An 18,634-nucleotide genomic window follows, 5' to 3' on the forward strand; every position below is an offset into this window, starting at 1 on the left:
ATTTGTGTTCAAAATATGTTTTTCATCTGTTGAATTTAGCAGTCTCCCTTTGCTTAGCAATGCAGTACCCCAAACTTAATGGGATGCTTAAATTAGGGACCACCTCTTATTATTTTGTTGCCTTAATTTACTTGGGTTTGCTTAGACAGATAACTCTGAAAATGTTAGAGAGGGAATGTCCTCACCAAAATGTGTACAGGTATGGGATCCCTCCATTTTAAGCAAATAATTCACATTTTTAAAAATGACTTTGTTTTCCTCTGTAAAAATAAAACCGTACCTTCTGCTTGATGCCAACTAAACTGCATGAATCTATATTGGTGGCAAAACAATCCTATCGAGTTTTTCCCTTTATGTCTATATTCTCATCAAATAGTAGAAACTCTATAAATTAAACAGCAGAGAAAATATGATGTGCACTTTCCAAACCAGTCTCCTTATTAATCCAAGTCAGGAGGATGAGAGTCATTCTCACCTGCCCTTATTCAGTGACCCTTACATTTCACATTCTCTTGCTGTTCCCCTCTGCTAAATCAAATGTAATTAGTCTGCTTCAAAGTCTGCTGCAAGGCAGAAACCCTACCTCTTAATATGCTGGGGTTTTGGGATCTACTTGAATAATTCTTGATGTAGCGGTGGATAAACTGAATTTCCTCAAATATTTAGTGAATTGTAAAATGTTAGAGCATGGAGATCCACCATTTTTAGCAGTTAAAGGGCACAGGGATACATACTACCCTTCATATTTCAGATCATATCTAACATTTTACAAATTTTCAATAAATGTGTAAAAAAAACAAAAAACAAAAAAAAACCCAGTATGAAACCATGAATTTTCTATTCAGTGCTGTAGGAGCTTAAGATCACCAGCAATTAACAAGTGAATGAATAATGTGAAGACTAGTCTAATAAATGTAGGGGTGAGAGTGATCAGTTGTCAGTCATAGATAAAATGTAAAATGTATTTTGTTTCTTACAGTAATATTTCCATGTATGGTGTCTGTGTTTTAACTAATTCTGCTATGTGCTCTACTTGTTGCAGTTCATTATTGGGGAACTAATCAGATGTGTAATTACAGCAGAGATGTTGTGGCTTAGGGAGAAACTTTAACAGTTTGTTTCTTAATTGAATGTGAAGCTAGTTCACTTTGGCATAAATGTGATTTGCAAAAAAAACAGAAACGTGCACATCCCAGAAACCCGCATCATTCTTTATAACAGGGCCTTTAGTCTTTAATCCACAGTACTAGGAATTTTCATCATGAAGGCTCTTGTGTGCGATTTGCAAAAGTAATAGACAGCAAGCATGTGGAGAGCCATAGTATATACAAAGGAATAGCTAAAATAATATATTGTAGGATGGATTAGTGGCACTGGAACCTGAAGAAACTTGCTTAAAGTATGTACGAGTTGGTTGGAGGGATGTGGGCTGAATTTTTTTTTTTTAATTAGCATATTATTGCAATGAAACCATGCTGTATGTGGGGATATTTACGTACAAGCTATCATTGCCTATATATCTGGAAGCAGTTTCACATAGTGTGAAATTTCACTTGGAAGAAGTATGTATGTATGTATGTATGTATGTTTGTATATATAACTTTATTTATAAAGCGATACGAGGATATGCAGCGCTGTACAATCTTACAATATAGACAACTACACACAGGGAGGGCAAGTGTTATTATAAATACAATAAATTAGTACAAATACACAGAGATTAAGTGCCATATGGTATAATACACAGTAGGAAGGAGGTCCCTGCCCTGTAGAGATTACAATTTAAGTAAGTGCATGCTTAAAATAGGTTATAGCAATGCTCCTTTTCTTTATGCAATAAGATATAAAATGTAAACCACACTGATAAATGAATTGTCCCAGATACTTTTTGCTTATGCCTTTTTTAACACCACTGATGATGATGTTCTTTCTGATTTTAAGATATGTATGAGCAGAAGCAAAAATTAAGGAATAAGTTAAATTTGCAAAGCTTAGGGGTTAGAATTTACAATTTAAGATACTGACCACATCCTGTGCCCAATATTGACTTTGATTTAGAGGAGAACAGTGGAACTCTATCTGGACTTTATCCCAGTCTTTTATCTTTAGACTGCACTGAGGAAGTTACATTTTTAACAGTAAGCAGTTACCAAAGCATACTGGAAATCTTCCAAAATATTTAAAATTGTCCACAGGAAGCAATTATTTTACATAATCCATTTACAGATCCAATAAATCCGACCTTGTCCCATGACCACATAGAATATCTTCTAACAAAATATATTGTCATGTGAAAAAATCATATTCATAATTGGCTTTATTGTTATTATTTATCAGTCACTGCCCCAGAGGAGCTTACAGTCTAAGGTCCCTATCACATTTACACACACTATGGTCAATTTAGTCGGAAGCCAATTTACCAGCCTGTATGTTTTTGGAGTGTGGGGAAACCAAAGTATCCAGAGGAAATCCACGCAAACACAGGGAGAACATACAAAGATATTGCCCTGGCTGGGATTGAAGTTAGGATCCCAGTGCTACTCACTGAGCCCCTGTGCTATTGAATATTATCAGTTTTATGCATTAGACCTGTACTTCTCCTTCAGCTTTCTTATTTTTTAAAAGTATATGGTATGTTTTAGTATAGATAGTTTCCATGTGATTGGTGGTCTTTTGAATTTGTCTTGCTAGTCCCCCAATATAACTAAGGTGGCACGTTTCTGATTTTGAATGTTATGAAAGCTATCTAAGAGAATACTAAGGGGCAGATTTATCAAATCATGAGTTCGAATCCCGAATGGGAAAAATTTGGATTGCATACGAAAATTTCTGAAGATCGCAAATATCACAAACAATGCTTACAAAAAAATCGTATTAGTCACGATAATATCATATTGGCGATCCGAAAGTGACAAAATTTTCGTACCGAACGATTGTAAACAGCAGTAAAACCCTTCCAATTTTTTCACACAAGCGTATGAAAAAGTCGGCGAAAATACGCTTGGAGCGTTCAAATGAGTAAATCTGCCCCTAAGAGTTTTCAGGTGACTTACTTCATTTACACTTTGCTGGGCAGTTAGTACAAAGCAAGCAAACTAGAAATTTGTCTCCGCGTAAAGCTTAGCTTTCTTGGATAAAGGCAGGACCAGCATAGTTTTCCCTTTTATTTTGTTTTATTTTGGCTACTGCACTGATTTGCCATGCCACTGTACATGTGTGAATTCATTGATATGCTCCCATATTCCATGGCACTGTCTCTGCTTTTAAACATTTTCTTTAAACACATTTAGAGAGGCTTACCCTCATCTTCAGTATACACTTTATGCTACTATTACCTGCAAAAAGCAATGCTCAGTGTCACATCTCTTGTAGCCTGTACAATGTTTCTAATTTTTTTTTAGTTTGTTTATGGTTGTGTGTAAACCTTAAAACCAAAATTAAAAATATATTTCAAAAATGGCACAAGAAAATGACCTGTCTGGCTTTAAGCAGTAGCATCATTGCCAGTAATAAAATGACTGCAATTTGTAACTGGTTTATTACCTGTTAATATCGATTAACTTTTACTGTGTCCTGGCTGGATGCCCATAGTGAGAGAGGCATCATTACATGGCTTTGTCTGAATTTGGGTGTTAATTTTATGGAATTGTTATATTTTCAGATTGTGATTTTGCACTTACAAAAATTCCAAAATGAACTTTTCACCATTAACAACATATTGGTGTGTGTACGGTGATATTTTCCATTTCTTGAATTCACCTATGATTTACTTACTTTTACTCCCAGTTGTTAGGGTTAGTTGGGTGATTCTTCTGCACCTTAATTTTTAAATAGTCTTACAGATGGGTTGAGATCAGTGCTTCAACTGGGCTTGTCAGCATTCTGTTTGAGCTACTCCAGGGTTACTTTGACCTTGTGTTTTGGATCATTGTCTTTCAGAAAGATGAACTTTCACCCATGCTTAATCTTTTTTTTTTCTATTATACTTTAGCAGACTGAGAGAATATCTGTGGCAGACATTCCCATTGTACCATACATTCTTTCTTCTATTTTCCCATGTATGTCCAGTCTCTGCTGATGAAGAGCAGCCTCGCAACACATATATTGCTTACATGTTTCTTATTTATTGGCCATAAGCCATATGACTGTTTCCTGAGGCCTTGCTTGCTTGTAACAACACACTTTATTGAGACACAAACAGACACACAGAGCTACTAGTAGCAGGTACTTGTCACAGCTACTAACATAGACAATACCGATCTTTTACTGATATTTGTCTCTACATGTGTTTTAGCAGGGGCAATTCTCAGTATTGTCTATGGCTGGGGATTTTCTGTTTAGTTGCCATGGGAAGTAGCTGCTACTAAGTAGCTCCGTGTGTCTTTACCCCAATACATGCTGCCAGCCACTGCTGTTTAAACCAATAATTGCTGTCCAACTTCTGTGGTGCCGAGGGACGGAATTTCTCTAGCATACATGGCGGAGGGCCGCTAATGGAAACCAGTTTGACCACTGCCCTTTTTTAAACCACACCCACTTCAAACCACACCTATTTTTATCACAATGGTGGTAGTGCAGCAAAAACCCAAATGCTTGGTCCTACTGTGGGGATATCAACCATCATTCATATGTGAAATTATTATATTATGTCATATTAAGATATACCCTTAAATCCATATGCCTCCTCCCCTGTGGATAGCACAGCAACCCCCAGCACATAATTACACACCTTAGGGACCATTTAATGGCTATTTCCAACTGCTAGCAAACTCCCAGAACAAACCCCTGCCAAGTTCACCTCCCACAGGCAGCATAGGGCAGGCAGAGTCTGGCACACACAGGCAGCAGTCTGTCCCATGCTGCCTGAGTGTGCCATACTCTGCCTGCCCTACCCTGCCTGAGTGTGCCATACTCTGCCTGCCCTACCCTGCCTGTGTGTTCCATACTCTGCCTGCCCTACCCTGCCTGAGTGTGCCATACTCTGCCTGTCCTACCCTGCCTGTGTGTGCCATACTATGCCTGCCCTATGCTGCCTGTGACCCATTATCTGCCAACCCTATGCTGCCTGTGTGTGCCATACACACAGTCAGCATAGTCCAGGCAGTACATGCAATGTCTGAGGTGTGAACAGGGGAATAATGGGGTGATTACAGCCTGAGCCTGAGGTGTGAACACTGCAGGGGGTGAACAATGCAGGGATTAAAAGGTGTGAACAACACAGGGAATTACATGTTTAAACAATACAGGGGGATTACAGCCTGAATCTGAGGTGAGAAACATGCAGGGGGCCAGTTAATCTCGGTACTGACACTATTTAAAGGTTACATAAAGGTGAGCCATCAAAGCAGCCAGACAGGTGGTGGGCCACACGGCCTGCGGGCCGCCAGTTGGACAGCACCGATTTAAACAAATGAAGCATCTTCCTTTTAATCTGCAGGAAAAGGTTTAAAATATATTGAGAAATGGATAAAATCCCCTTAAAGATGATTTTAGTTATTCCGGGTCTTCAAAATTCCAATAAATGTTTATATGGTATTTTTTGAACATATATAATGTAAAAAATGGATTATCAGTCTTTCATGTATTGCTATTATCTTACAGTTTATGATAGTAAGTTCATATTCCTCTTGGGAACAAACTGTAAATGTTAATTGTGACATGTAAAAGGTATACATGGCCTAAAGGGTACATATTTCTAAGTTTTAATGTTGTTGCCTTCTTAAAGCCAAATTGTCTGCTATAAATCAGGGGTTAAGAAGATGCTTTGTTTAAAGAATGCTGAATGGATACGCCCCTAGTAAATTCCCAAGTGTTTTATATAAGTACTGCCCATTTGTTCTAAAATATTTTTATGATTATGTTTACATATGGTATAAGCCTAATCAAATACATGGTTATGCAGTGCTGCCTGTTTTTAATTTTATTTGGCTTTTGATAATCTTTGAGTGACTCAGACTTTAGGAATTTATTTCTATTTGATCTTACCATAAATATACAACATTATTTTTTTTTTTTTTTTTTTTTTAGAACACTGTGTAAATAAGTCCGCATGAGATCAACAAATGACTGGAATCGTCAAAATTACAGCTTTTAGGAATAACTGACCTAATAGAAGATGTAGGGGGGTCAATATGTTTCAATCACAAGGCATAAACTAATAATGAGTATTAGTTACATTCATGTTGGTGTCCGATAATAAACACTGTTTTTACTAACCATCAAGCAGATATCCAGTGAATTGTGGTGTCCTGTGGAGTATAAGGTGCTATGGGAAATGCCTCAAAGCCATTCAAATTCTCTATTTTTTCATCTTGACATTCAGTCATTTAGACTTTAAAGGAGTAAGTTTTAGTGGCTAATTGCGAAAACCTAAAATGGTTAACAACCCTTTACAGAGAATTGGATTTTAGGTTTGTACATATAAAATGGAGACTAACACAGTTATAGTGATAGTTTTCCCTTAAGATTTCCTATTCCAGGATAGTCAAATGACTCAAACACAGAGGCTACTAAAATCCATCTATGGCATAATCAGTGACTTGATTCAGGTAAATTGTATAATTACTTGCAGTAGGTTTGTAAGGGTCCCTATTATATTTACATCTCCCTCCAACTTTGCAAAGCTTGAGTGGTTAAGCTTTAACTTTTTTACTGCTTTCCCTTACACACGTGACTGTTTCAGGCTCTTTAAACATTGCATTTTTGGGTAGTTAAAAAATGTGACATTAATATGCTTATAACAGCACCCAATAGGCAGTCACTGAGATTGCCTGACAGGTACACTTATGGAGGATTTTTGCTCTCACAGAAGTGCATTTCTGGAAATTTCAGTGATAGAGCTCATGAAACAGGCCCTTATAGCTACTTAAAACCCAGTGTTTAAAGGGCCCTGTTAGACATTGCCCTATGAACCAGTACAGATTTAAATGCACAAGCATCTGCATAGATAATAGTTCTTCAGGAATTAGTTCAGTATCAATAAAAAGTAAAATAAGACAAACAACTCCGTTGTGAGGTGATTAAACTAGATTTATTAGAGGAAACAATTAGGCATCCCTTTAGTTTATCAGTATGACAGAAATATTAATGTGTACATGATTGTCAAGGCAGAATACATTTGTGTTCTAGGTCTATATCAGTTTGCATTATGCCAGTCAGATCTATGCGTGTTTCGAAGGCTGTTTTTAAACATGCGTTTTAGGACATATTTTAGTGAAACTATTCTAAAATAGCCGATAAACTGCTAATGTATAATTTACTATAATGTTGGAGGATGCAAAGTTATGCAGTACACACTGCTGCTATTTGTCAGTTTTGGGGCGAGTGGAGACATTTGTTGGGGGTATGTAAGCTGCATATAACCTGTGTTTTTGCTCAGGAACTGCTGTAAGGCTGCAGGTTACACATTCTTGGCATTCTTACATGTTCATTCCTAAAATAAACACTTATGTATACATACTTATTGGATACATAGGAAATTTCAAGATAATGGAATGGCAAGTTACAGGTATGCAAAAGTGTCAAATGGTAAATCCATTTATCCAGATACTGCATTTGGTTTGCAACCAGATCTGTTTAGTGAGCTTTCAATGAATACAAGTGCATCTGATTATCTACTGTGTGATTGATGGATTTCGTATTTACTTCTACTGTCAATGCTCCACTCCCCACAGAACTGCATGGGAATTGGTGTGTTTGGAAAGACAGCATGTTTAAAAAAACATGTTCCAATCTCCACCAAACCTAAGAGATTGTTGCATTAATGTAGACAAGGTGTTACCTGCTACACTTTACATATATTCCCTGATAATCAGTTATTGGTGTACCTTTTAATCTAAGTACTGGCACACATGGTTAATAGTAACCACAGGGGGCTATTTCCATTACTTACATAAATGTATAATGGGAGTGCTGGGACTTTTAAAAGCTGTGCCATTTTGTGGCATTTCCTACAAGGATGAATAAAGGACCAACAAAATATTACAAATGTAAATCTGGGCAGTATTATAAGTATTCATACCTGCTGGTCCTGGTCCAGTCAGAGACCATTTACTGGTACCAGCCTCTTGAGCATACAAAGGACTTAATTGTCAAAATGACTGGAACATTGGTATCAGTCCAAAGACAGCTCAGAAACATATCCAGCGGATAACTGAGCTGAAATGGCTAAGGAAAACAGAGGCACTAAAACATAACACAAAGTACTTAACAAATGGGGTGGGGGGAGACTTAACATTCAAGACAAAAGCTAAAAATAAAAAAAAAACCCAAACATGAGTTATTTGCCCCTTTAATTTTATTTGAGTGGTTTGTGCTATAGGTTTCTATCTATAACACGAGTTTGCTCCCTACAACCTGTCTGCTGCTCTTTATCAACTGAGCAGTGCTGGGAATGGTTTGTCTGCTAAAGGGCCATAGATCCAACATTCCTGGACAGTTGTTAACTTATTTATCATTTAAAAAGGAAAACAGATTCAGCTCACAGACTTATGAAGTTTGCTGAATTAGCTATGGACCTATATAAAAAGTAAAAAAAAAAACACATACAAATCACGGGATATGGTCACCCCTGTAACAACGTATCCAATGTCGTGAGAATTAGGGGGTAATTTGCACGCAGAGTGGTAGGTTAATATACATAACAAAAGAAAGAGCACTACTAGAGTGATCCTTCAAAAGACTCCGAATATCTGACCCATTACCTCCCACATAGATCTACACCTGATCTATGTGGGAGGTAATGGTGCAGATATTCAGAGTCTTTTGAAGGATCACTCTAGTAGTGCTCTTTCTTTTGTTATGTATAGCTATGGACCTATGTTTAGGTATTTCATGGTATTTTCTTGTGCAAATCTTTTGAAAGTACAATACATTGGTTTCATGCAACAAACATATAAAATACATATATTTACAAGTATGTGTATATATTGAAAGTAAAGTAATGCACGGATAACATTTGATACAAGAAAGAGGTAGATGGGTTTTTATATATATATATTTCATGCCATTAAGACACCACCCAGAGGTGGATTTTGATCCATTTCTTTGGTGGTTATTTCATGCTGAACTGCCTGATTTTTACGGAGAATTAACTTCCAACAGTGTGTATGGGTATAGCCAGTAATGGCATGTTTATCTTGGTGGGAAAAAATAACTTATTTTAACAAGGTTCGTTTTTACATTTTTCAAGTGTGGTGGTTGATGTTTGAATCCCACCGGACCATGCTTTGCTATACCCATGTATATATTCCTATAGGAACAGAATTTTACAGTTGCATAAAGTTAGATGCAAAGTCTGTCATTGGAAGCTCATGCAATTTAATGCAGAATTTAAAATTCCACATGTTTCTAAATACATCTTGATACTGGAATTGAAATTTCGTCACCTCATGACTACTGTTATACAAGGCAGAAAAAGACAGACAATTTGTAACATGCAAAAAAGACTTCACTGTATTGTTCACACAAAATGCTGACAGTCCAGTTAGGCCAAGCTTTGCTCGGCCAAGGAACATACACCTTACTTAGACACACAGACTACTGCATAGATATTTAGCACAACAGATTTCCATGACAGTAAATTGCATTGATCCTTGAGACATTCTTACATTGTACAATGGCTTGCCCAACACTTCAGCTCTTGCACTTAAATACAATTGAACATGTTTGGGTGGGGGTTTTTTTTTTTTTCCTTCATTTTTTTCAATTATTTAGGTCTGGTAGAAGAAATGTAATTGATGGGCTTATATTTTGTATTAAATATTTAACATGCATTGAAGTTTCGTGCAGTTTGTATATTTTAATCTTTATATTTGCTGTTTGCAGGCTTTTCATACACCAAAACATTCTAACTCTTTTGTGTCGTTTGGCGCCTGCAACGCAAAGTGCCCCAACACCCATTGCTTTGTAGATCCAATTGACAGCAGAGGGGTTAGGTTCCTGTCACATGCAAAAGTCTAAAATGTAATTGCTGTCGGAGTGCACTTAGTTGACCATTTTTAAAAGTAGTGACTTGTAGGCAGATTATTTTCTATTGTTATATAATACACTTCAGTAATCCTGTCTAGTATAATCAGTGTATGCAGAGCTGGCAGTCTGGCAAATATCAGAGGAGCTGGTGTGCCAAAGGACTTGTGGACTTATCTTCACTTTACTTCTAACCACAGCCTGACCATGGGCCTGTGTTCCTGGCCTGGATATTAGGCACCGTTAGCAGACATTAATACGCTTATTTATCCATTTTCTAAATCGAATAAACTTGCATGTCGAATGCTTGCTTTATTAATAAGGAAAACTTGTTTGAGAAAAAAACTCTAATACCTCAAGTTTTTCAAGTTTACAAACTGGAAAAGCTCTAGTTTGCAAATATGGCTTGACTTTGCCTAGGGCAACCCCCACTGACTTCTATAGAAACTCACAAGCTTTTAGATGGAGTTTTACATTTGAGTTTAAGGGTTTTTTGCACTTAATAAATACCAGATATTAGAGTTTTTGAACCATAACTTAAATTGTGCGAGTTTTAGCTCTATACTCTGATCGTGAAAACCACACTTGAATGTTGATAAATCACCCCCTAAATAAAAGTTACTAGTATGTGAGTTTAAGGGACCTACAGTACTGATCAAGGAGCAGGGAATATAAGGCATCTCATACAAGGCATCTCAATTAAAAAAACAAAACGATATTCCAACATGTGGCTATTGTGTCTGACAGACACAGGCATGTGCTCCAAAAAATTCTTCATTAAAGGTAGTGTATTTTAACCAATTGCTTCTGTTTAAAACAATGATGTATTATTTCTAAATATTTTCTCCATACCTGTTTTAGAATCCGCATACTAAAAATCAGTTGTTATCAATTCTTTGGCACTCACTATGTTTCAAAACGGAATTCTATCCTGCAGATCAGGAGGCATAAAGAAAATGTTCTCTTTTAGAAACAAATATACAACTCTCTATTATGTCCGAACCTGTTATTATAACTTTTTTTCAATTAATATAAGTATATTTAGCAAAGCTGAATGAGACAAGCCTTCAATAGAGATCAGCTGATCTATTCTAGTTTTTCCTTTAAATGAACAGTAACAGCAAAAATTAGTCTTTTTAAGTCTTTAAAATATACTGTACTTGTAAAACTGGTCTTTTTGCATTAGAAATGCTACTATAGTTTATATAAATTAAAAAACTGTGCAGCCATAGCGGTAGGTATTCAGTAATACATAGCAGATATGCTCTTTAGAATACAATGGGTTTAGATTCCTGTGTAAAGGTGGCCATGCATTAGCAGATAAAAGCAGTCAGCAGTTTATTGGCTCATGTATGGGACCCTCAGATGGGCCTACCTGACCAATATGTGGGCGAAAATCGGACCAATGTCAATTTGGGCAGGTTTAAAAATCCCATGTGGACGAGAAGCGTATCGGTGCATTATGCAATCCTCATCTGCTCTGTTGGTGCAGTTGCCAAACAAGCAGATCTGTCAATATATGGGCAGCTTTAGAACTAAACCAACTTTACAGATCTGTTTAACCTGAGCCATGTAGTCGTATTTCAACTTGTATAGCTGCCCCTGCTTATTTCTATAAACTATGGTGCAGGGTTCCCATACATTATACTTTATTTTTTAATGCTTTCATTTTTGGTATTATTTTCTTTTAATTCTGCATAATTACTGTTTTCTATTTTTTTTTTTTTAGTATACAAACAGTACAATTACATTTTTTATACCACTAAAAATGTTTGTAAATTGTATTCTAGCTTTATTTTACCGTTGGCTATGAGTACTTACCCTTACCTTTTGGCACATTCACATTACATTAAAGGGGTCCTCCCCACACAAACTGGTGTTTTTGTATAATGATAAAGAATATAATTCATAAATGTAATTTCAGAAAAAAGCATTATTTGATTATCACTTCCTGTTCTCGGGGTCTGACTTAACAATGTAACAGGAGTCTGTTCTCCTGGTCTTTTCCTTGGCTTTAATCAGATTGCTTGCAACATTGATCTGTACTCAGAGCAAGCAATGGAGAAAATATAAACAGGCAGAAAGATACCACTTTTTATATTGATTTATAAATAACTGTATAACTATTCAAATCTGAACATTACTTAGAGTTACATTTTATTTCACTATGCAATGGGTTTAAGGTTCCCAGAGTATATGCAACATTCTTAAAAATCAATCTATGTAATAAAAGGTACAAAGTTTCCCAGGAGCAGTAACCCATTAAAAATAAGAATCCTATTGGTTGCTATGGGTTACTGCTCCTGGGCAAACTTAGTGCCTCTTATTACAAATACCTGTATGTGTAATATATAATATAATATTAGCAGTTTTATACTGTATAAAATTGGTAATATGAAAACTAAAGGAAAATAAATTCATGTAAACTGCAAAAATGTTCAGAAGCAAGCAGTTTTGGTGTTTAGTACCTTTTTGAATGTACAAGTCATGTTTTTTCCATGAGTATTTAACATATTCAAATGGAATGGACCCAGAATCCTATGAACATACTTACTTACAAGTCTTATCTATATTTATTTGGGTTGCCAATTATATGCAGTATATCCCGCTTGGTTGGCTGAGTAACTGCTAGTTAAAGAAACAAATCCATAAAGGGGCATTACTTATGCAGTGTATTCATACACTTACTCATGGTTGCCTTAGCTTCCTGAAACAATTATTTGTTTGTATAATGAAATAACTGCAGTCATTATTACTACCGCACTGAATGAAAACCTTGGTAGGCTGATTTACCAATTTTTGAGTTTGAGAGGGAAAAAAGCAATTGCGAAAAAAAGACTAAACGAATGTGACTTGTATTTTACACACACAGTTGTTTTATCCTCAGGCAATGGCCTGAAAATAGTCACTGTGACTAAGAAAAGTTGCAAACAAGTGATAATCACTTCCATTGATATTCAAGGCTCAAAATCTCAATTGTTTTATTAAACTGTAAAATAATATTTGTTTAATACCATTGACTTCTATAGAAACCTGCCAGCTATTACTTGCAGAGTTTTTTCTTGCAACTATTCAAGTTTTAAAGAAATCAAAGTGAATCAAGAAAAAATGCAAGATCAAATTTTGATAAATATGCCCCTTCATGCCTCTTTTAGTAGGGGAATCAAGAGCAGCTGCAGGCCCACGTGCCTGTTGGACATATATTCAGCCAATGTATTGTTATTGATATTGTGCACACAATGCAGACATCTTACTGTTACAGTTATATACACATCCAAGAAAGTGTAGGACAATTTGTATATTTTTTTAGGAGTTTAGCAAACTATACACTGACTGAAATCTTCCATTTGCAATTTCTACATAAATTGTACTGGACAAAAACTGTAAATATGAAAAATGATATATGGTGAAGCGTGTGACTGTTCTTCCTAACAATGTCATTTTTTATAATGTATTTTAAATACAGTGAATTGTTGTTCTATCAGCTTGGGGCCATTATAAAGAATCTGTTCAATGGGGCTCAGAATTTATTTAAAAAATATTTAGACTTTACAATGTGCATTTTAAAGCATAACACAAATAAGCAAAATGTACCTCCTGACGCAAACTGGGCTCCTGTCCATTCGTAGGTCAAATACTGATGTGCAATGCCATACAGAATGAGCAAACTGGTGCAATGAAGTAAGAGCTATAGAAAGGTACTTGCTGGGTCTTTTTTAGCATATAACATCATTAGAACAAAAGAAAAAGATATTTTAGGAGACAGCAGATTTGCTTTCTTCTCAGGAGCTTAAATGATCCACTGAAGCTTCCTTCTGTAAACCCAGACTGGATACAGGCAAGAGATCTATGGCAATGAGGAGACTTGCTATGTAGAAGGGAGAAGTGATAGTGATAAGTTGGTCTTTAAGAGTCTGACTTATGATACTGACTAACTACAGAGGAGTAAAGTAAAGTGTCTGAGAATAGTAGGCATTTCCTATAATTTAGATCCAGTTGCAAAGGCAATGCACAATAAAAAATACTTTGCATGGCAATACAGTAAGCCATGAAAGTTGCACATATTCTATCAATTGGTAAATATATATTAGGTGGGGGGAACATGCACATAGTGTATATTTTACATATTCTACTTTGTCGCATTATATGGTAAGCTGTGAATAGATTCCCCATATTACTTATATATAGATTACCCCGGATTGATTAAAGCCAATATATAGGCAAGATTTTAGAAGACTTTAATTTCTAGAAACCAATCCAGGTACATAATACACCCTAATTGGAATGATAAATAACATCATTAATTTAAATATTTCAGACATTTGCCACAAAATACAGTCCGAATACAGAAACTTTCCTGCTCTAGCTATTGTAAAATAGCATCTGTGCCAAAATTTTAGGAAGCCAAGATGGATTGCTGGAGTAGGAACTTTGAGGTAATGAATGAGATCATGGTTTTTACTTGTGCATGTTTTCTACAATCCATGTCTCTACCAAAGACTGGGTATTTGCTGACAATTTACCTGCCTGGCAGAGACAACATACAATGCTGTGCAGTTCATATCAGCTAACTAGCTCATTTCTCTTTCCCTGTCATGGTTTCTGGTCAATTTAAAGATTTAACTAATATCTAACTAATAATATGTGAATCTGGATACCTCCTTAAAATGAATGTATAGAGTTTTTTTTTGTCGTTGAAACATGTTTTTATGTGGAATGTTATAATGCTTAATAGATCATGGGCAATGGTAGTTATTTAACTGTAGTCAACATCTCACCATTGCCAATTTGTCTGTAGTAGGTGGCTGTATTTGTGGGTTTCAATTTCGCAGAACTTTTAACTGATTATTTTGTGTTTTATGGATTATTCAATCTGTGATATGTTAGGCATTGCCCAACAGACTATTTAAAGTAAATTTATTTTCATTTTTCTTTTCTTGGTTGCACAAGGGGACACTTTGTCGCCCACAGGAGAAGGAATTTCCAGTGGGCAACCAAGTGTTCTTATACCTTGCTATTGCAGTCAATGTAAATCGTTGTGGGTATGTCACACCATGTAATTGTGAGAAAATGGCTGCAGTGTGTGATTTTAGTGAGAGAGAAGCAATTCTGTCATTCTGACAAGCTTTCCAATTACTATAATGTTTTGTTTTGTCAACTTTGCTGTAATTACTTCCTATACAAGTCAAAATGCCAGTTGTGCCTTACTCCGGAGATTTTGTTTATAGTACAGTACAAATATATAATTAGGGTGGGGAGAGACTATAACAAAATGTGATTCCGTCTCTGAACCTGGCAGAATAAATTGAAATTGGTTAAAAACAAACTCTGATTGCCAAGGTTTCCCTCAAGTAAACACTTTTATTTCTTTAAAGACTGTGACAAAGTGAAGGAAATGTTGAACCATGTTCTTACTTCATAATGTACTGTGATACTTTTCCACAAACGCTGTCTGCTGTTGGTATATTTGCAAGGAAAATGCCAAAAAAAGTGGGTTACAATGCAACAGAAAACAGATGGCATGCAAATGCAAGTATCTAGATTGAAACCATCACATACACTTTAGGTGTGCAGATATTATAAAGGTCATCACTGCAATTGGTGGATCTATGTATTTGACATTTCAGAGGTTTAACTGAATATATAACTTGACTTCTTCCTGCAGGAACTCTTGTTGAGTTTTTAGGGCCTTGGCATCTTAACATCCTGCCTAGCAGACATATTGTTGCATAGATCATTTTTAGGAAATAACTGTGCAATGCATTTATAAAATTAAGTTACGTTACAAATTTCTTCAAATTTTGTTCTGGGAATATAACGTATATTGGCATTTTCTGTATGCAGATATGGTCCCAGCTGCCACCAATTTCCAGTACTGGATGGTTACTGATGAGTGGTAAATGGGTAATATGACTGGGCATGAAAGCACCATGAATGTTAGAATAAATGTGCATCTTAAAACCCTTATGAAGTAATGTAACAATACACTGTTTGCTCAGATGCAGTAACCCATAGCAACCAATTGACATTTTAGACACCCGTTTAAAAGCAAAAATATTGGTTGCTATGGATTACTGCATCTGAGCAAACTTGTGCCATTTTATTACATATGGGGGTTAATGTGAAATTTAAACAAAGATAAGAGAGATCATTAGATAATTTTAAACAGAATAAATAGTAATGTTCTTGTTGGAGATGCACTGATCTAGTCTAGAAACAGCCAGACTGTAAGTTACTGGGTATTCTAAAATAACACACACATAAAGCAACACTCCCCTTTTAAAGAGGCAGATGGTACCCGTATATTCCTTTTAAAAGCGTATTGTATTAAAAACTTTGCTGCCCAACATTAAGCACATTTCCTAAGTGGAAGTCTGAAGAACTGCAATTTGCAGGCCCCGGCTGCTACTTCTTTGCTGCAGTTTGCTAATACTGCTGCCTAATATCCTCCTCCAGTTTTTGAAGCTGTAAATCACTCATCATAAGTTTTGTTTTATTTTTTTTTAAAGGTCAATGCTGACGTGTATGGAGAAAGCATATCCACATTTACCAGAGTAAAATAATGAAGAGACTATGGGGCTGATTTATCAAAGTACGAGTTGGGTAAAATTCGGATTAGATATGATCATTTCTGATGATTGGAAATGTCACGAAAATGCTTACAAAAAAATCTTAATAGTAACAATAATATCGTATTGGCGATCTGAAAGTCATGAAATTTTTGTATTCGAATGATCGTAAACGGAGAAAAACCTTTCTGACTTTGAACCTTCAGTGCATGATTTTGGAAGCCTCCAACCTGGCCCAAGTCCAACCGAAGCCTGAATGAATCGTAAAGTTGCAGAGTAGGAAAAAATTAAGAAAATACGCACAGTTCTATAAATTAGAAAAAATACAAAATTTTTGTATTCGGAATCAATCGTACTTTGATAAATGTGCCCCTATGTTTATCTGAATCAGTGGACCATTACACAGGTATTATGTCCTAACTGCATCTTCCACAATGAAGGCATGGCTTTCTTGCAATTCATTAGTGTAGAGTTCAGTATTAAATGATGTTTGCTCATCAGACTTGTGCATTTACATGCACACAACTGTGTCACCTTGCTTCTACTAACTAATGGTTCAATAGATTCAGGATTTTATTGTAAAGTGGGTAATGGTTGAAATTTCTTTCTTTTGCACACACATATTTAGGGCTTCTTACTAAATTTAAGCTCATTAAAAATGAGCCTTTCATTGGATCTAACATTAGTTCATAAAGAAATGAAGTAGCAGCATATGATAGAAGCTGGAATTACATTTTTTTACTGGGAATTCTTATATACATACTATCTATTATAGAATGCTTTAATATAAATGTGTAAATGGTGCATGTCAAAACCTGTGACTCTACAGCTGCTACTTAACTACAGGTTTCATTGTATGGACTGTCTTTGTTCAGTAACAGCTTAAAAATAACAGGTTGAGTTTCTCTGATGTAAATGAGAATCTAAAAAATTAAACAATTAAAAAAAAATATGATTATTTATATGTTTACAAAGTACATTTTTGTATTTCCCCTTCATAAATGAGGAGAGTAAACTGCCTCTCAGCCCTGCCCTAAATCCAAAAGTAGCCATCCTCTGGTGCAACAGTTAAGCATTGCACTGCATCTGCAATACTGGGGGCTATGAAAAATATCACGTGATAGGGCTTCAAGATATATATATATAAATAGATATATTATATACTTATTTTTAAAGCAGGCCATCTTATTAGTCTTAGATTAATTGAAATAAGTCAGTGGGTTTAGTTATAATAGCCTCACTGGAGGAAAGAGGCCTACAGCAGTTTACCTGATTCAGCAAAGGTCAAAATTATCAAGATATTTATAAGTTATGTCAGTTTTATTGACAAACAAAATATGGAGGCTCAGAACTCCTGTGATGCAGCTTCTAGGCTGCAAGTTGGGCTTTGCTTGTCTACATTTGTTCCAGCCAGCCCATGTTGGCAGCTTATGTATAATGATGCCAGACTGTATGAAACCATTATACACAATTTAGTTTTCTTTGAATATATCTATATTATATTTATAATATAGATATCTGATTTTAAGTATATTGTGGTCAGTAAAATAAATACTACACTGCCATATTTGTAGTAGGCTCACTTGTGCATCCTAAGCTTGTGCATGCGCAGTATAATAAAATAGAATGATGTTACTATTGTGCGTATGCGCAAGGCTGGGAGTCTAAAGAAGCCTTGGAGACTAAAAGTTAGCAACTCAGTACACTTGGGGGCACTTTATATATTGGCACCTCCAGTGTATTTTTCCAATTCCCTTTACTTACATTATAACTGTACCTTTTTTTTAACCATTTATAGTTTTTTACATGAATATATTTTGATGATCAAATTCAATTACTACAGAGCAGCTCACAGAAGCTTTCAGAAGTTGATTGACCAGATCTGACCAGATTGACCAGACCAGTTCTGTGCTCATCTCCCAAAAGCTTTGAGAAAGAACCAAAGCAGCCAAAATGCCCTTTTCCTGCCTTTGCTTTCTTGTCAAACAATGAGTTTTTGGTTGTTTTAAATGGAAAGCAATTGGTAACAACATTTTGACAATCTAGGTTCTCATCTGTTATGCGAGAGCCTTAGTACTGTAAGAGACTGTTCTTCACGT

General features: G+C 35.8%; 1 protein-coding gene across 1 annotated transcript in view; it reads left to right on the forward strand.

Moving 5' to 3' along the window:
• Positions 1–6,222, forward strand: part of ccdc3 (coiled-coil domain containing 3) — a 50,996-nt gene extending 44,774 nt beyond the window's left edge. The window contains exon 4 of the mRNA XM_012959080.2: positions 6,028–6,222. The gene's annotated coding sequence lies outside the window, so the exon portion shown is untranslated. The remainder of the gene's footprint in view (positions 1–6,027) is intronic.
• Positions 6,223–18,634: the final 12,412 nt, after the last annotated feature.

Source organism: Xenopus tropicalis, chromosome 3 (assembly GCF_000004195.4).
Source record: "Xenopus tropicalis strain Nigerian chromosome 3, UCB_Xtro_10.0, whole genome shotgun sequence".
NCBI lineage: Eukaryota > Metazoa > Chordata > Amphibia > Anura > Pipidae > Xenopus > Xenopus tropicalis.